This window comes from Phalangium opilio, unplaced genomic scaffold (assembly GCF_054372755.1).
Source record: "Phalangium opilio isolate 3A_F unplaced genomic scaffold, DU_Popi_V2 ptg000329l_1, whole genome shotgun sequence".
Taxonomy (NCBI): domain Eukaryota; kingdom Metazoa; phylum Arthropoda; class Arachnida; order Opiliones; family Phalangiidae; genus Phalangium; species Phalangium opilio.
The window spans coordinates 4412400-4430723 of record NW_028324226.1 but is presented as its reverse complement, the minus strand read 5'-3'; the positions used below and the strand labels follow the sequence as shown (position 1 = coordinate 4430723).

The window sequence follows — 18324 nt, the reverse complement described above, 5'->3', positions numbered from 1 at the left end:
TAAAAAGGTGGTAGGCAACTCTCAGAATCGAGACGTACAAGGGGGATGACCCATAAACGTCTCTGCGCACTCTCTGGACTCAAAACGCCCAGAGCGCAGGCGCCGAAAAGCGAGATGGAAGGCAGAGTTTTACCCTCATGTCTTTCCCTCTAAAGGCCTTTTACAGACGATAGTCTAGGGATGCACCGATATATCGGCCGATTTATCGGCCTATCTTTTTCATATCGGTATCGGCCAATATCGGCTTCGTGTAAACCGATATTTCCGGGAAAAATTTGACAAGAAATAAAGTAGTCAATGAATACAAATTGAAACACATCAAACAAATTTATGCTCACAATTTAACATTTGCCTTTAAAATTCAAGGTTTTCCACAATCTCAGTTTTATGCCGTTGTTTACGACTCTGAGAATGTAATTTCCCTAGTTTCCCATACCTCCCGCAGACAATCGAAGTCGACACTGACTCTCTCTAATGTGTTTGGTGTCACTAATTTACATTTTGAACTTTTCACTTGTGGTCCATAAGTCTGCTTATAACGCTACTTCATGTTGAACAAGGAAAGGAGCTGAATTTTTACTAAAACCAAGCATGGATTTAACATAGACCACACCATTTTTAAGGAAGGCGGTTAAGGCTAAAATATGAAGCGGTACCACATTAAACGAAAGAGCTGTGACACGTGCCTCTAGTAAAACAAAGTAATAACGTAAATGGTCCTAAATAATGCTGATTCTTCTCTTGGAAACGATATTCATGGGGAAATATTATTTTTTTATGGGCCGATAATATCGGCCGATATATCGGCTACGAATTTCCGATATATCGGCCGGCCGATATATCGGCTGGACCCATATCGGTGCATCCCTAGACGATACAACTTTTTGACTCATTTAGATGAGTCAACTTGAGTTGAGTAAACTAGTTCGGAATTATGTATCATGAAATTAAAAATTGATCACTGATCAATTTTAGCTGACTCAGCTTTTGACCCATCAAGTTGAGTCAAAAAGTTGTATCGTCTGAAAAAGCCTTCAGTTACATCGAAGAGGCTTATTGCCGCCATGTGTCGACTCGTATTCCCTCAAACTTTGTCGCCCAGAAGCTTGGCTTACAGTAGTGCGTAACTCCAGACCTAATTCTACAGGTTGACTATGCAATAATTCAGTTCCCCTTCCATTAGAAAAGGCGAAATGTAAAAGAGGCGGAGACTATTTTGCGTCGTGCGTCATTTCGTCATACACGTCACACTGACGCCGGTTTAAAAGAACAAATAAGATTCGCGTAGATTTTAAAAGTAGCGCCAAACTTCGGTATTGATAATAGTTAAAAAATGTAGCTCCTTCCTCCCTTCTGTTTTAAAATATGCTTCCCTGGTTCGACGTATAAAAGTTTAAACTATAGCACCAAGCCTTGGGAACTTAAAAGAGGCAAGACAAGAGAGGGGCGCTGTGTTGGGCGTTATTTTTAGGTAGAAGAGAGAAAAAAGAATGATGAAAAACATTTCTTGAAAGATGTCTTACGTGCGTTGAACTTGATGATAATAAAGGTTGCGAGCCAAAAGTATGCGTTTTTTGACCACTTTTTTAACTTTTTTTTTTCGGTGCATTTTTTAAAAGCCAGCACGATACAAAGTCCTTTTTTCTCTCTAAAGCAACAAAAAGATCGCTATCTTTGATAGAAAAGTTTTCTCGGTGTTCTTCTTTTTCTTAAAAGGTGGAAGAAACATTTTCGGCAGAAATATATAAACGAAAAGCAAAAGTTCATAGACAAAAACAAAAAGTATACTTCATTGAAACTGCTCGCTAGCGACGTGTAATATGAGAAACCCCCTCTTTACCTCTCAGAATAGTGTCGACCCCCTCTGCGACGGTAGAACAGGGGACATGCGTAATAGATCACTTCGAAGTAACTAAGAGGGAAAGACACAGGGTAGATCTTTGCGGTCCATCCCCCTTTTTAGCGCCTGCGCTTTAGTAATGGAGGATCATGAGTGTGTATGTCCCGATACTGAGGGTTACTTACCCCCTATTTAACATCGAAAGGGTCTATTAGGCACCTAAGTAGCAGACGCTAGCTCTAGTACCCAGATTGAATCGCATGAATAGACCACTTCAATGTAACTAAGAGGGAAAGGCACGGGGCTAAAACTTTGTCGTTCATCCCGCTTTTTAGCGCCTGCGCTGTAGGCTTAGGGGATCATGAGTGTGTGTAGTGATGCATGTCCCGATACTTTTGTGCATCGAAAGGGTCTATAGGCTCCTAAAATAGCAGACGCTAGTACCAATAATTAACGTTTGAGTCGTCATCATAGTGTACTATTTTCTATAAACCTCTGATCTCAAATTTGTTTGGTTCGTGTAGAGGTTGAGAGAAGGGTTGTTTTGACATGGCGTCTACAACCAAGGGTTGGAAACTGTGAACGAACTATACTTTTGTTTTTACCTATGAACTTTTGCTTATAGTAATAACAACTAAACACTGACAAAATGAGAAGTGATGTCACTGAGTTCGAAATCTTTTTTTTCTGGCCACAAAACGTGGCAAGCATTCTTTGTGGGCATCTAGAACTGAAGATAAACGTTCCTACAAGACTAGTTTCAGTATAATACTTCGAGTGATAAGTCAGGGAGTCGGTATACTTCACAAACACAGACTGCTAAAATCGGAGCTTGATATTCCCATCAGTGCTTTGGGGTTATCTACTTCTACCTTTATCAAAACTTCAAAAATATAAAAAGGAAAGTGTTCATATCCGTAGTAAAAAGTAAAAAGTAAAAAAATAAAATAATAATAAACTCAGGGGGTCAGACTTTTTCAGAGTTCATCCAATTTACTATCTGGAATTCTGGATCAAGAAAAGTTTAATCTGATGGCATCTTTTCGCCTTTCAAGGCGTTAGGTTCAAGGAACACTAAGCCTAAGGATGCCGAGGCTTCAATCGTTTGATTTTTTGGGGGGTTTTGAAAAGTGAAAGGCGAATTTATAATCTATGATATATGGTTCCTTTTTGTTTGAAAATTAAAGGCATTTTATGGTTGTTGCGGATATATAAATCCATGATCCCAAGTTTTAAGCATCATTAATTTGATGAATTATAGGGCATTTCAAGGTTTGGGGAATTCTTTTTTCTTTTCTTAAGGTTTAATATAGTGTAAGAATTTGTTTTGGAATTTTGTGATCTACTTTTCGCCTAAAAACTGAGTCAAATTTGACTAAGGCACAAGGAACTCAAACGTTCGTTGAATGTAATGTTTAATAAGACATATGAAACTTATTTCTGTGAAATAAGGGCTTTATAACAGGGTTGGCACTGAACCAACCATACCGGTTTTAACCAGGTGGTTTTAACCGGTTATAACCGTCTGAAAAAATCCGGCTTTTTTGGCTTTTTTTTTAAAAAAATATTTTATTAAAAAAAAAGCATTTATTCACGGACTGTGATTGCGTTGAATCAATGTCAAGATTATCAAGTGTGACCCCATCATTAGGCGAGTCTAAAATGTTGCTTGAAATTTGTTTCTGTACAATATATTTCTTGGGACATTTCAACAAATGTGCTTTAATACGTTCTGGTCTTGCACTAAGGGACCGTCCATAAACTACGTCACGCAAAAAATTGCATTTTCTGACCCCCCGTCCCCCTGATCTTACTTGGTCACGTTTTACTTCAAATGAACAGTATTTACATTTAACCTTAGTTGATGTCGATGAGGATGATCCAATCCTTAAAACTTCACTCCAAATAGGATCTTCTTTCCTTCCGCTTGAACTAGTTTTTGGCATCTTTATTTCATTATTTTAATGAATTTAATCTGATATTCCTATGTATACTTGTGAAGTAATAGTCTAACGCTAAGTAGAAACTTCAAAAATAATCTCAGAAGTTTGTAGCAGACAATTTCTCACTTCGAAAAAGTGCGTCACATAAGAAAAATCGGTTGTTTTTATTTTAGCCGGTTATAACCAATAAAAACCACTGGCCTGGCTTTTTTCAAAAAAATCCGGCTTTTTTCCAACCCTGCTTTATAAGGCATTCATGGAACACATTTCTGTGAAAATAACTTAAATAAGGTTCGATAAGGCATTCATGGAACACATTTCAGTGAAATAAGGGCTTCATAATGCATTCATGTAGCACATTTCTGTGAAATAAGGGCTTCATAATGCATTCATGTAGCACATTTCTGTGAAATAAGGGCTTCATAAGGAACATGGAACACATTTCTGTGTAATAAGGGCTTCACAAGGAACATGGAACACATTGCTGTGAAATAAGGGCTTCAACTTAAGGCATTCATGGAACACATTTATGTGAACAAATAAGGGCTTCATAAGGCATTCATGGAACACATTTATGTGAAATTAAGGCTTGGTAAGGTATTCATGGGACTCATTTCTGTGAAATAAAGGCTTCATATGGAGCATGGAACACATTTCTGTGAATTAAGGGCTTCATATGGAGCATGGATGATGGAACACATTTCTGTGAAATAAGGAACATGGAACACATTGCTGTGAAATAAGGAACATGGAACACATTTCTGTGAAATAAGGAACATGGAACACATTGCTGTGAAATAAGGAACATGGAACACATTGCTGTGAAATAAGGGCTTCATCTTAAGGCATTTATGGAACTTGTTTCTGTGAGATTGGGGCTTGATAAGGCAAGGGTTAATCTTGGAACCGATTTTCGTAGCAAAATTAAGGTTCAAATACAATCAATTTATATGGAATACATTCAACTTCTAAATTGCCCCAAGTTATCAAAAGCAAACATTTCGAACTCATTATTAGATTAAAACCAAAACGGTTCACAAACGAGCGACCCCATCCCCAATAAAACTAATAAAACCCAACGCCGGAAAAAGTAACGTATAAAACTTTTACAACACTATTAACCAAGGTTTTCCAAATGGAAAACGATGGATAAGTAGGTAAAAATAAAGCAAAAAACTATCTAGACCTAAAATAACAAACTTAAATAGGCCAAAAAAAACAACCTTACTGCCAAAATAAATCCACTTACGGAATCGGTTTTTGGGGGGTCTGTAGTATTTTCTTTTTTTAATGGATCCAAAAAGCGTAGAAAGGTTACCAGACGTTGGTAAAAAAATTCCTTCAGCTTCCGTTTCGGAAGAAAGACGACCGGAAGCGCGAGTTTTTTTATATCCAATTCGTTTATGGTACGGTCAAATCTATATTTCAAAGGCAAAGCACAGCACAGCACCCTCGCACCAGCAGCCAACACGGGAAGTGGGTTAGTTTCCGAAACCGTTCAATAATATCAATTCTCCGTTAGAATATGTATTCTTCCCTTTTATGTAGAAACGAGATTAACGCCAACAAATTCCGACAAGAACGTCGGAACTAACAAAATAAGTGTATATATATATAGGCTAAAATCTCGTAAATCTCGCTAAGCCTTGGTTTGACTTTGACTGACAAAGACGCGATTCCGCGAAAAAGATGCGCACTAACCAATCACACTTGTCTTCTTCTTCACGCGTTTAGGGTTACGCAATGACACGGAAAATTCGCGCTTTCTTTATGCAGTTATTTCATATTTTAGGCGGGAAAATTGCGCACGAGATATTACAATAAATATAACACATACCTAAGCCTAATTTTGTTAAATAATAAAGACTATTTTCGGGACCGCGAAACAATATTTATTGAAGAAAAGAAAAGCACCCCCTATAACGTACGAAACCTCGCGAGACTCTAATTCTAAAAGGAAACTAGCTGGCGCATCGTTGCAAAGGGAAGGGAGAGATAGATCTCTATTGAAGTCAGGGGGGTACCTGCTTGAAAGTCACGTGACCGTAGGTGTGACGGTCTTTGGCTTCAGTTTTCTTTTTGGTGGCGATGGTGGTCTCCGGTTATAATTCAACTATTCCCCCCTTGTCTGTAAATTGTTCGTTACGCCACCCCACCAAGTAAAAAATAAAAAAATAGGCGGCAAAGCGGCCTTGCCATTTTCATAAAGGGGGTCTTCTTTAAAATTTCTTATTTCATTTGAATTTCGACGTGTAGATATAAGAACGAAAAATATGGAATTTTAACAAGTTAACAAGATGTCTCGCCATCATATCAACACACAAAAGCAAAACAAGATCCGTTAGTTATAATCAGGTTACAAGCTTGGTAGGGGTTTTAATATCTATATTAAAACGGGTTTTTATATGAAAAAATTGCACTTTTCAAAGTTACCAAGCTACTATATACAAGATCTATACTTTTACGTTATATAATATTCTTTCAAATTGAAGGGAAAAAATTTCAAGACACAAAGGTCGCGCGTGCCAATTATACCTGCCATAACTGGATTTTTTTCTTTTTAATTGAAGATTTTTTTAAAGAGAGGTTGAAAGGCTATGGAATATATTGGTGAGAATTGGCATAAATTTGTTTCCAATATGTATCACATTGAAATGAAATCACAGAAGAAGAAAAACTACTGATAACTATGGTAATACAGGACTGTTCAACAGGTGTTTAACAAAGCATACCCCACCAAGGCTGATACAAACAAGGCTGCAGTTAATTTTCTTGTTTAACTGCACAATCCTCAATTGATTAAATCAAATTTAATCACGATTAAATTGATTAAATCGCGCCTAGGTATATATTAAATCTTGTTTAAAATTTTTAGATTCAGAGTAAGAAAGTTTAATTCGATCTCGTTTATTTTATTAAATTTAAATTATATTAATTAGATCGTGATTGTGTTGATCAAATTTAGTTATATTAATTAAATCGTGATTGTGTTGATTAAATTTCAATTAAATTTATTAGATCGTGAATGGATTGATTATTTTTCAATTCTTTTGATTAGTTCGTGATTGGACTGATTAAATTTCAATTATATAGATTAGATCGTGACTGTATGATTATGTAATAATTATCTTAAATCACGTTACTTAAAACGCACCCCATTTCCCATTCCATGTATTAGTAACACTAGGGAAAGGTTAATTAGAAGAAGTGGTTTGGTTGAGTTCCTATAGGCTGGGTCCGACAACCCCTAGTCACAAATCCCAAGAAGAATGTCCTAAACAACATCATGCAGATTACGGTTGGCCCCTAAGAGTATTTAGTGTCTATACTAGAAGGAGAGAGGGCTGGAGCAGAAACCTCCATACCTATAACGTTGCAGTCTGTACCCCCATCTACGGCAAGGAAGTCATCCCAGCATTCTCAGCGTTTCGGTAAGGGAAACGTCGAGGATGCCTCCTGTTTCTTAAAAACAGAAGCTAGTTCTCATACAAATACAATGTCACTACGCGTCAGCATTTAACAATCGCCTACCGAAGGTATAGGGGCGTGCGCAAGGTGCACTGGGAGAATTTCATTGTCGCAAATTGCCCATCATCTTTACCGCTCCATCTCACCTCTTTTCCCCCAAGAAACTCATCCCTTAAAACCACACAGATAAAGTTAGGCCTAGTTATTCCATAAACTCAACTTTATGTGCTAGCCCATGTTACACCGGCGTAGTCCGGTCCTGTTGTTGAACGCCCTACAACACGAGAACCACGAACGTGAGTCGGACTTAACAGATAGTTATATACTCTCTAAAACATTTTCCATCTTCCCTTTAAAACTGAAGATGTTTTTTTTTACCAGGAGAAACTTTGTAATTTTTCTTTTAAGTTTATGGCCAATAAAGGGCATATCAAATCGTTTTGGGGATAACAAAATTATTTTTCTTATAACTCGTTAAAAAAGATAAGACCGTTACACGCCTCATCTTCCTCATATTTTTAACTCGCCCTTTTTTGTGGATTTTTCCACCAAAAACTCGTATATACTTGTCTTGTACAGCTGATGGGCATGAAAAATAAAATATATATTTTTGCGTAGTGCAGCCACGGGCGCAAACTCGAATCAAAAATATTAAAAGGGATAGTGGCGTATATATCAATTACTAAATTAAATTAGAGAGTTGGAAAAAATATACCTTAAATCTAACACCCTATTGTGTTACGGTTATGATATGTTTGGTCAGCTCAGAAAAGGCTGGGTTTGGTGAGGCAGAATTAGTTTTGTTATAGAACTGATCATTTCAGAACAGGTTGGGTTTGGTGAGGTCAGGCAAGGTTGCGTTGTTATAGGTCAAGGAAGGATGCGTTGTTATAGCTCAAGGAAGGTTGCGTTGTTATTATAGGTCAGGTAAGGTTGGGTTTTACCAGGTTAAGTTGTGTTTTTCTATTTGAGGTAAGGTTGGGTTTTCCCATTTGAGGCAAGGTTGTGTTTTTTTATTTGAGGCAAAGTTGGGTTTTCAGATTTGAGGTAAGGTTGGGTTTTCCCCTTTGAGGTAAGGTTGGGTTTTCCCCTTTGAGGTAAGGTTGGCTTTTCCCCTTTGAGGTAAGATTGGCTTTTTCCATATATGAGGTAAGGTTGGCTTTCCCATTTGAGGTAAGGTGGCTTTTCCCATTTCAGGTAAGGTTGGCTTTTCCCATTTGAGATAAAGTTTTGCTTTCCCATTTGAGATAAGGTTGGCTTTTCCCATTTGAGATAAAGTTTTGCTTTCCCATTTGAGATAAGGTTGCGTTTTTCATTTCAAGTAAGGTTAAATTTTCATATTTAAGGTAAGTTTGGGTTTTCCTACTTGAGTTAAGGTTGAGTTTATCTATTTCAGGTGATGTTAGGTTTCGTCAAATGGAGGGTTGCTTTGCAACTATTTTTCATTCCTTTCTTGAGAGTTTATAAAATAGATCCTTTTCAGAAATGGAGCTGAAGTGTCGTCTGCTTAAAATAGGATTAAGGCGGCGGAACATCCGGTATGTGGACCCAAAGACGTTAACAGTCCCGCACCAAATTTCTTTTTGTTTGAAGCCATATATAACGTCTTTGTTAACAGTCCACATAAGAATCAAAGTTCTGTCGTAAGGCAACAAGAATGTCAAACACCAGCCTCTATTTCACCACCGACTTTTGGCTGTTTTAGGTATTGCTTCTTGGAGCGGTATTACATAGACAATAGCTGATGCGCATGCTGAAATAGAATTAAGAAACACTCCATAGTCTACCCTCAAAACCTTTAAAACCATAAAAAACCTAGAGTCACTCGCATATACACGTCACTATCCCTTTAATTGAAATATCTTTAAACATTAAATTCCTAAAAATCGCCCGATTTGACTTATGATACGTGAATTTTTCAAGTTCATATAAAATACGTGAGTTATCGAGAACGTGTTTCTTTTTTCTTCTTCTTCTTTAGTATTTTTGAAAATCATTTCCTCGTTAAACGTTCTAACCCCTATCTTTCTGGTATCTTATGTATTTTACTAATTATTTCTAGAGTAAGGGGCTTTTCCATTTTTAATTGCCGTTCGACATCATTTAAGATTAAAGATAATTTTGCCGCTTCATTTATTATGCTAATAATCCGTGTTTGTGAAGATTCTAATTTCAATGTAAATAATATTTTTGAATGTCAATGAAGTAATAAAAACTTAAAAAGAATCAAAGAAAAATAAACTTGTTTTTATCTTTTATGAATTTGGATATTTTAAGTTTAGTTTGAAATAAAGTTTATTAACCTTTCTTTGATTGGGGTATTTTAATCAAAATTGTTTTTTTTTTCATTAATTCATTAATGTTGGCTCAAAAATTATTAGTGCAACGTAAAATCAATCAATTTGCCTACATTGGGTTTTATGGGCGATTTTGAGTCGAAAATGTTCTTAGAGTATTTCACGGATTACTTCTTAAATTTAATTAACACTGCCTTTCAGTTTCTTGTTAATTAAAGACGTGTTGATCCGCAAAACACTGCAATCATAACACAAAAACGGTTACCCTTATTGCAAAATGTCTTTAGAAGCTACATTTTTGACTCAAAACCATTATAATCCACTTTTCTTCGGTCCTATAATTACCCTTTTTGGAACACCTGTCAGATTCAAATTCCCTGACTTTTCCAGGTTTTCCCAGACGTTTATAGGCCCAATTGTCATTATTATGAATATAAGCAGAAGTATATAATACTTCTCTTCGAGAGAAGTGTACCACAAAGTGGGGTAAGTGTAACACGATTCTTCCCAACATCGGAACATTTGGAGCAAGGTTACTAAACCTAATCACATGCAAGATAAATAGTTCCCTCTTCATTACTCTATTAGCGTTTAACTATTTGCCAAGACGATTTTTGTCCCACGTCAAGACAATCAAGGTTTGTTGGTTGATTGCTGGGGATTTAGTGGCAAACAATTAAAGAATTCATCTTTTGGTGCGATGCCCATCTGAAGTTTTATGAGTGGGAAAGCAAACGAGCCTGGGAAGAATGATGTTACATAAATAAAGTATTAAGAGGATACAGAGTGTCGTCCTTCTTCTTTCATTATCCCCTTCTGATATAAGTAAACCATTGCGTTTAAATCACATTTTTGATTTTTTAACGTAAAACACTGCTTAGCAAGCTCCCCGATTTCGGTGAATCTGGTCAAACATGATCTCGTTAAAACGGCGTATAAAATTGAAAGTCGCCCAGCTGGATGGTCGAACCGCAGATATTTTAACCAATTTATCCAAAATCCCTGACTATGATCAAATTCCCTGACTTTCCCTGACCTTTTTGGCCCGGTTTGAAATTCAATGGCTTTACCAGGTTTTCCCTGAACTGTGGCAACCCTGCCTGTATAACAAAACTCGCATCTTCATGGATGCTTACGTAGGTTGCAATTCACCAAAGAATGTATTGAATCCATAAAAACTTAACCTCTCTCTATTTCCGAGTGCAATCATTCGGAATAATATGAAACAAGATGACCCAGTCATATAGTTTTTACCGCCTTCTAGTGACAAGAATTAGTATTACTATATGCATTATAAGATGACCCCAGCTAATTTAGCATTTCGGGTTTTTTTTTCATTGTTTGTAAAATAGCATTCCTATTATGAATAAAATCAATCTAGTAATAAACTACAGTAACTTACTCATTAGGTTCATTTTAAACTTAACCTACAGAACTTTATCTTAATTAAATTACAGAATAATATTTTTTAAACTAGGGTCGGTACTGGTAAATGTGAACGATTCTATTTTTTCTTTAACATTTTGTAGCTAATTTTTGGGCGGCTTAAATTCCTTTTAAAAGGGCTCTATTTGTAGATTGAATATTGAGGATTACGATAAAAATGGTATGAACATTGTAGGAATACGTGGATGAAAGATACGAACCTATATACACACCAACTCGGACTAATCAACTTAAGTTGATGCCAATTTTAGGTGTTGCTTAATACAATACCATCGGGGAATAAGCTTTAGCAAGAGTTACAATAATCCCACGATAACAAACCTTTAATCGTTAGATAGATCACGTTTTTCACTATAAAATTGATATTAATATCTGTGGTTTCGATTCGGAATTCGATTTTAGAGTTGGAAAAAACCAGGTAAAAATTCAATTGTTTCAAGGTTAATTAGAATCCTTTTTAAGCTATTTTACTAAAAAATAAAAGTAAAAGTTATAATATTAACTTTAAAATACATCATTGACCCAAAAAAGACTCAAATTTCGCGCCATTAGTAAGTTTATCAATTTAGCGGTAAGAGGGCGGTAGCTACGACTACTTATTGGGCGGGAAAGCGAGAAAATGAGACAGCTGTTATGCGAGGTATCGAAATAAATAGGACTTCTCAACAAATTATTGAACATTTTGACTCGGGTATTGATTTAACTATATTATCCTATTATCACTTATCACATCTGCGTAAACTTTAATCTAGGTGCATGGATTTAGGCCCTACGTAATGGTAGCTCCTTCAGGGTTGCCACGGAATTTTCAGAACCAAATTCCCTGACCTTTTTCTCAGATTTTCCCTGACCTTTTAGGCCGAAAAAGTGAATGTTTACTGCACGTTTCAAGTGGTTATAATTAAATAAACTCTCAACATTAAATTTTCCCATGTATTTGTTGCACCAATACAAATAAGAAACATTTTAACTATAAATAACAGTCTAAGAGAGCATTTACTTTACAAAAACAATTCTAGACATTTTTAAGGATTAATCTAGAGTTTTCTGTGTTGAGAGAGCATGAGGAGAAACTTTCATTACTCTTTCAATAAAGACTTATTCCCAGAAGTTTTACCCACTAAAATCAAATTCCCTGACTTTTCCCTGACCTTTTCGGCCCATTTTTAAATTCCCTGACTTTTCCAGATTTTCCAGGATTTCCAGGTACTGTGGCAACCCTGTCCTTTCCTAGGGCCTTTTTTATTCCTCCCATTTGATTATCATTGTTGTTCACATTTGGGTCCAGTGTTCATTCACTACCTCCTTCAGTATTTAGGGTCAGGGTGTTTACATTTACCAGCGATTGTTCACAATTGGGGTCCTCCGAGGGGATTGGGAAATAGGATATTGTGCAAAATTTAAGAGAGTTAAAAAGCTGAAAACAGCGAATTGTGTATAAAGACTCATATTTCATATCCTGAAAGTTTCTGGTGTCTAACGTTAGCTCCACGGAAGTTATTCAAAGATTTGCAAAAAGTGTCCATAATTACCAGTACCAACCCTATAGTAACTTCCTCAATCGGTTAGTTTTAAACTTAACTAAACTACATCATTATTTGTAAAGTTATCATAAACTATAGTATCATGATAATATTAATTAAATTAAAGTATAATATTAATTAAATTAAAGTATAATATTAATTAAATTAAAGTAAATTCCTCAATTAACTTACTTGAAACATCATTATTTATAATTATCATTAATCTCACTCGTGAATTTATATTTATTTTAATCTTAATTAAATTACAGAATAATATATATTGAACTATTGTAACTTCCTCAATTTTAATTAAATTAAAGTATAATATTAATTAAATTAAAGTATAATATTTATTAAATTAAAGTATAATATTAATTAATCTACAGTGAATTCCTCAATTAACTTACTTGAAACATCATTATCTACCATTATGATCATTAATCTCACTCGTGAATATATATTTATTTTAATCTTAATTAAATTACAGAATAATATATATTGAACTATTGTAACTTCCTCAATCGGTTAATTTTAAACATCATTATTTATAAAGTTATCATTAATCTCACTTGTAAACGTGGACTGCTCGCTTAACTAAGTAGAGTAGCAGACGAGTTTTCAAGAGACGATATCATTGGTTATCTCATGGTGAACTTTGCCTGCTAATTCGTTTCTCTCTACATTCAAGACTGATAAGGTTTTAGGAAAAGAACTCTAAGCTTCAGACGTGACTTTGAGGCCGACTTAACGTCATATTAACGTGGTAGTGGGCGATTATTTAATTTCTCTCTCTTAGCGCGAAACGCCGCAAACGCGCCTAGACTCGAGATGGATTTCTATCCCAGCTTATATCTCATGAAAGCAAAGGTTTATATAAGCATTCTGTGGCGCAGTTCTAGCGTACCGGGTTTCCGAACCGTAGCGTTGACGTTGGAGCGTTCGAGTCCCGTTGGGGATTTGGAAATTTACGAAATAAAATAATATGAAGCTTAGCTACCCTAGGTCCATCTGTTAGCGTTTTAGAGCATTATTTATGAATTATGAATAAATTTGAATAAATTAACGCGAAAAGGCGGGGTTAAGACGCCCAACCAGCCGTAACATAGGATATAATGGGGGAAAAAAGGGGGTAATATAGGGGGGAAAGGCACTAAAAAAGGGGGAAATGGGGGGAAAAGAGGGGGGAAAGGGGGAAAAAGTGGGGGTGAAAGGGGTAAAAGTGGGGGTAGTAAATCTTCGGTATAAATGCATTAGTTTTTAGCCATCAATAGATGGCGCTAAAAACTAAAAAGATAAATATAATAAATCGTTTATAAACAAACCATCTCAATCGTCTTGACAGAGTGATATAAAAATAGCTCTTAAGGGATATAAGAAATGATTGTTCTTTATAAAGGTTCGTAGCCATTAAGAAGACATTTAGAATCGTGCATTCATTGGTTGAGAGCGGCAGCTTTTAATTAGTCTTGGCAACAGCCTGCCAGATCATTATTTCTCATTCCGGATCGATAATTTCTAATTCATCTTTTGTTCTAGTACTTACTAAAAGCTAGAATCGTTAAAATGGCTGACCTATTCTTCGAAGTCCCTTGCATGTAGTTCAAAGCGGGTGGTAATGCGTTCGAGAGGTCGGATACTATAGACCCTTTACAAATGTGACGGACAAATAGAGCACCGTGTTTGGAAACCTTTTCTTAAGATAGTGCTCCAGCGAAGACGTTAGGTATATGACCAGGGATAGATTTAATTTTAGAAGTAGGAATGGAGAAAGGTTAGTATTTACTTCAGTCCGACTCATAGCCCAGTATAGAGCCACTCCTTCCAACACGTAACGAAAAGTTTAAATTATCTTATTGGCTCACTTAAACTATGTTTTGATGACGTTGCTGACGGGGACGGCGAAAAATGCGTAATTCCTTTCTGCCTCTCTCGCTATGACCCGCCTCTTCTTTCATATCCCTCCGTCCCGTGGAAGGGGGTCCGGGACTTTGACGCGCGCCCACATTACTCTGTTCTCCATTCCTACTTCTAAAATTAAATTTATCCCTGGTATGACTTCTTACGAAAGGACGTTGGTGACGTCTTTCTACACATACCAGTTGTTCCGTCTTCACCGTGCCTCAAGCAGAAGATAATATAAAGGGTGTTTCTGATAAGTCTGGCGTAAATTAAGGAAGATGTTCTTTGGGCAATCAATTTTGAGTCGAAAAAGTAACTACTATCATATTTTGGCCTAAGGGACACTGTTTTCAAGTTAAGATTTTACAGATGACACCTTAAATTTAATTAAGAAACGAAATGACGATGATTTCTAATTTAATTAAGGGGTCATTCCTAAAACACTCTAATCTTAACTCGAAAACAGTGGCCCCGAAGGAAAAATGTCATATAGTTACATTTCCGACTCAAAACGACCCAAAGAACATCCCCCTTAATTTATGGCAGACTTATCAGAAACACCCTTAACTTATGCAAGACTTATAAGTATTTAGTATCCGGCCCCTCGAAAAACATTCCAATTACGCAATTAAAATCGAAGGGAAAAAAATATGATTAAAAGAATAATGGAGAAATGGCACCTTGGGCGAAAAACAGTACTACTTAAGTACGTTCATAACGTTAAACTGCCATTGTCCGTTAATAACAGTTGGTTCCCACATGATCCCTACCACATCGACCCAAATTAAAGCAAAATTAATTAATCATTCATTGAATTATTTTTAAAAGCTGAAGGTATTTTTAAATCTGAACTTCTGATTGGTGTTCCAAATTTATTGTTTTTCCCTCTCCGAGTAACGATGACGTCACGGAGAGTTATTACACTGGAAGTATCTGTGTGTGTGTCTGTCATAGCGTTCACAGTTGGAAAATCGGTGCAATTGGCAGAAAGCAAGTTTTGGCTTCTACTCCACTCCCATCGTTAGGATTCAGAAGTACGCGGTGATCGGCTAGGGTTAAGAGAAACGTGTATCCTCCCAATGGCAGGGCTTCCACCAAATTTTCACGCAATTGCGGGTTTTATTTTATTATTTATAGTGAATCAATCGCCTTAGGTACCCTAAATTTCGAAAAATTGTTAAAGAAGGATACGCTTGAATTCAAACGTCAACAATAGCTATGTTTAAAATGATTTTAGAAATAAAGTTTCTTAAAACGCTTTAACTAGAATTAAGGTAAATTAATGAAGGCTAAAAATATAAGTATCAATTATGTTTATTTAATTACTTAAGAAAAACCTCTTAATTGCGTCTCGACTCGGAGAGGTTCATTTAGGTTTCCCAACTGGTTATTTGTTTATTTATTTTTTTTCGTCTGGTTCGATTGATTTTTAAAAGATAAATATAAATGCCAAGAGGGCTTCGCAAACGCCAAAGGAAAGCGAAGTTATTCGAGTGAAAAGATAAACACTTCAGAAGACAAGACTAGCTAGGCCTAGAAGGTATATTGAATTGAAATCGAAAACAGTATGCAAATGATTTGAAGGAGGATAAACAGAAGCACACGACGTGAAAGAATTTGTATAACTTGGAGCAATTTTGGCACGGGGAAAGTATTATACTATTAATGGATATTTCCCAGTTAATTCATTTTGAATTTTTAAGTGTTTATACGTGACCTTAATAAGCTTTTATTATTTTATACTGGCTGGAAAGTTATCTGTAATGTTTAAAAGAGGAAAAGTTTTAACTTTAAGAGAAAGTTCTTTGATAATTGAAGATTTTTCGTCGTAATAACAGTTTGAACGCTTTTTTTGTTTCGAAATACGCAATTTACTGAAGAAGGATGAAATAGGCGTATTAAACTACAGATCCGTGAAAATGGGTTTGCGGTTGAATTTGACTTCGATTTCTTAAAAGAGGACAAAAAATTATCACAGATAATAAATATTTTATCGATAGGTGATAAGGACAATTCAGGGTTGCCATGGAATTTTCAGAACCAAATTCCCTCACTTTTCCAGGATTTCCCTGACCTTTTTCTGAGATTTTTCCCTGACCTTTCAGAACGGTAGGGTAAATGTTTACAACACGTTTTAAGTGCTACTAATTAAATAAACTCTCTACATTAAGTTTTCCAATGTATTTGTTGCACCAAAATTATTAAGAAACATTTTAACTATAATTAACAGTCTAAGAGATTTTTTTCGAGAGCATTTACTTTATAAAAACAATTCTAGACATTTTTAAGGATTGCTCTAGAGTTGTGTGTGTTAAGAGAGGATGAGGAGAAACTTTCATTACTCTTTCAATTAAGACTTATCCCCAGAAAATTTACCCTCTAAAATCAAATTCCCTGACATGGCTGAAATTTTTAAAATTCCCTGACTTTTCCAGGTTTTCCAGGTACTGTGGCAACCCTGGACATTATTCAGGGTTCGAACTGAAATTTTACATTGACTTTTCCAGCTTAACTTTGACCAAATTATGCCAATATCCCTGACCATTTTAAACCTGGCAAATATTTAGAATTTCTCAAAGCATGGTTTGATATATCAAACGAAATCCCTGACATATCCCTGACGTTTTAGGAAATTAATGTAAATCCCTGACTTACTTCCCAATTTCCCAAATCCCTGACTTATCCAGGTTCCGTACGAACTCTGTTATTACGACGAGAAATTACAATTTCGGTCTAATTTGCATATTGATTTCTGCTTGTTTAATTTTAATCATTCGTAGTTTCTGCCTTGATTTAACGTTCTAAGCCGAATACGAATACGAAGATAATCAACGCTATTATATATTCAACTAAATTGCATTTGTAGATAACAATGGGCTGTGAGATACGCTAGGACGACAATGGTACATAGCAACATAACGTCTTGCAAACTGCTGGGAGGTTAATTTCAATATTCAACGTTACAGAAAAAATTCGTATGAAATAAGTAAATTAAAGGTAATATTTGCGCAAAAATTGCTTTTTGAGGTAACTGTATTAGCAATTGGACAACAAAGTGTTGCCTTTCTTGTTGACTAACAAATATGAAAAATTTGCCTTTATCACCATGGTCACTTTTAAACAATAAAAATGTTGACTAAAAGGAATTTTTCTTGCTCCTTTATTGCTAGGGCTGAAAAACAGCCTTACAGCTCCAGAAATATTGAAAACAAGTCACTATTAGGTAACGAAATAAGTTCATAAGATATGTTCCACAAGTTTGTCTATGGTTACAGAGAGCTTGTCATGAAGTGACGATAGGTCATTTATTCGAGGTAAAGCGACGCCTGGTGAGGCCCTGTCAAAGGCTTAGTACAGACTAAACAGGAAGATGGAAGTACTGCAAAACCGAGTGTAGTCAATTCTCGAACTAGCTCGAGCTGTAAGTCTCTCTAGCATTACGAAGTATAGGAAGTGTTATACTTAAGGAACATATCTTATAAACTTATGGTAACACGACGATTGTTGTCTTTGACAGCTCCAAAATTTTGTTATAAAATTAAACCCATGCAATTAGAGCGTTATTTCGGCATTCTCGCATACCGTGCACAGTCTTAGAAATTCTCACGGCTTATTAGGCAAAATCGCAGAATCCAATTGTTAAGATAAGACATGGAAGATAATTGGGAAGGGAGGTACCGGATTTCAAATATTATTCGATACGGGCTGATTAGGAAGGAAGAGACCGCTTCACGTATTAAAGCTCCACTTTTAATTAGGCATACGTCACGTGTTAGCTCCCGCCCGTAAGATTAAAGTGTCGGTGAGACAATATTTTAGGAATCAAAACTTGCCCACGAACATCATTTGTTCTTAACTTGAACGAGAAAAATTTATATAAAGTTTTCGAAAGAATTGCTTGTAAAAAC

General features: G+C 35.9%; 1 protein-coding gene across 1 annotated transcript in view; it reads right to left on the bottom strand.

Moving 5' to 3' along the window:
- Positions 1–5738, bottom strand: part of LOC149610424 (uncharacterized) — a 110720-nt gene extending 104982 nt beyond the window's left edge. The window contains exon 1 of the mRNA XM_089858946.1: positions 5033–5738. The gene's annotated coding sequence lies outside the window, so the exon portion shown is untranslated. The remainder of the gene's footprint in view (positions 1–5032) is intronic.
- Positions 5739–18324: the final 12586 nt, after the last annotated feature.